The sequence below is a fragment of the Neomonachus schauinslandi genome, chromosome 1, assembly GCF_002201575.2.
Source record: "Neomonachus schauinslandi chromosome 1, ASM220157v2, whole genome shotgun sequence".
NCBI lineage: Eukaryota > Metazoa > Chordata > Mammalia > Carnivora > Phocidae > Neomonachus > Neomonachus schauinslandi.
The window spans coordinates 147,573,328-147,575,551 of NC_058403.1; the positions used below are offsets into that span (position 1 = coordinate 147,573,328).

The 2,224-nt window shown below is 44.8% G+C and overlaps 1 pseudogene; it reads left to right on the forward strand.

Annotated features, from left to right (window-relative positions):
* The first annotated feature begins 236 nt into the window (after positions 1-236).
* On the forward strand, positions 237-1,381 carry LOC110569633 (annotated as a pseudogene).
* The last annotated feature ends 843 nt before the right edge of the window (positions 1,382-2,224 follow it).

A 2,224-nucleotide genomic window follows, 5' to 3' on the forward strand; every position in this document is an offset into this window, starting at 1 on the left:
GTCCTGGCAGGGGAAGAGGCAGGCAAGGGGGCTGGCATCAGAGTCTGGGATTCGGTCTGCAGAGTGATTGAGTGCTGGACCCACAGCGGTTCCATGTGCACCAGCTGCTCTGGGTTCCCCAGGATAAGGAAGCGGCCCTGGCTGTGGCAGGCCCATGGGGTCAACAGAGGGAGGCTGGGAGGGTGCAGGTGCCCTGTGAGCAGAGTTGGCATGAGGCAGCCTGGGGTTGGGAGGCCATGTCTGTGGAGGACCCCTTCTTTGTGGTGAAAGGTGAGGTACAGAAAGCAGTCAACACCACCCAGGGATTATTTCAGAGATGGACAGAGCTCTTCCAGGACCCCTCCTTAGCAAGGAGGGAAGAAATCGACTGGACCACCAATGAGCTGAGAAACAACCTCTGGGAGTATAGAGTGGGATCTAGTGGTATATATATACAATGGAATATTACGCAGGCATCAAAAAAAAAATGAAATCTTCCCATTTGCAATGACGTGGATGGAACCAGAGGATATTATGCTAAGTGAAATAAGTCAATCAGAGACAGACAATTATCATATGATCTCACTGATATGTGGAATTTGAGAAACAAGGCAGAGGATCATGGGGAAAGGGAGGGAAAAATGAAACAAGAAGAAACCAGAGAGGGAGACAAACCATAAGAGACTCTTAATCTTAGGAAACAAACTGAGGGTTGCTGGAGTGGTGGGGAGTGGGAGGGATGGGGTGGCTGGGTGATGGACATTGGGGAGGGTATGTGTTGTGGGGAGTGCTGTGTATTATGTAAGACTGATGAATCACAGACCTGTACCCCTGAAACAAATAATACATCATATGTTAATTTAAATAAATAAATAAATAGAGTGGGATCTAGAGGACCTTGGCGAGATCATCAGCATAGTTGAAGCAAATGCTAGAAAATTCAACCTCGATACGACTGAATTAAGTATAAGAAAAACCTTTGTCCCAAGTACTTGGCAAGTTGTCAGGGACATGAAGGATCAGATGTCAGCTTCATCTATGCGGGCATTCACTGAATGAAAAACTAGACAGGCACTGCTAGGGGACAGTGGTTGTCAGAGCTGGAGTGCCGGCTGACAGAGAAATAAGGACGCCTGGACCACGAGGCCCAGTTAGCCAACTCCCATTTCATCGAGGAGCAGCAGGCTATCTGGAACAGAAGGATGAGCTGTTGGAGCTGGTCTCTGGGAGCACTGGGGTGCTGAAGAATGAGTCCCAGCCCATCGGAGGGGAGCTGGAGGAACTGGCAGTATACAGATTCTTCCAAGCGGATTCTTGGAGTGTTGTTAGGAATGGGAGCATGAAACAGATATGGCTCTGTAACCTCACTGGAGATTCGGGTACCGAGGAGGATAGGACATGAACTGACTTCACTTTATCATCCCATGGCTCTCCTGCTCCATCAAACAGAACTTCTTGCTCTGCATCTTTAACTTAATGACAAAAAGTTTATAAATTTAACTTCAATTAATATAAAAAAATCTTCCCTCTCAAAAATAAAGCAAACAAGAAAACAACAACAACAAAAGAACTATAATCCTGGAAGCTGCAGATACGTGGCAAAATGGCAAATTTTCCTAAAAGTCATGTAGTATTACAAAGGCCATTATGAGAAACAGTCCAATTAAACAAGATTGCTCATTTAAGAAATGCACTTGAGAAATGCTCAAGGTATTCCAAGTTGAATAAACAAAAATAGGATACCTACTTTAACTGGTATGCAGAAACTTCCAAAAGGCTTCAAGATTCCAAAATAGCTTTACTAAGAGACTCATTACAAAAGGCTAATGAAAAATTAAAGATGCAAGAGATACCTAAAACATAAGATGATAGGACTGACTGATACCACTTCCCTGCAGTCTCTTTTCACCTGAGTGCTCACATTTTACCAAATTCTCTGTCTGAACTGCCTTTCCCCCTGAAGAGACTATTAGACAGTTCTTGGATTTTAAGATTTTATTTATTTATTTTAGAGAGAGAGAGTGTGTGTGTGAGTGAGCACAGAGAGGGAAGGATGTAGGGAGAGGGAGAGAGAAGCTCAAGCAGACTCCCCATTGAGCGAGGACACCCAGGTGGGGCTGGATCTCACAACCCTGAGATCATGAACCAAGCTGAAATCAAGAGTCGGCCCTTAACCAACTGAGCTACTGAGGCCCAAGATGGTTACCTTTTAAAATAAAACTACCCAAGGTTGCTGACAAACAAT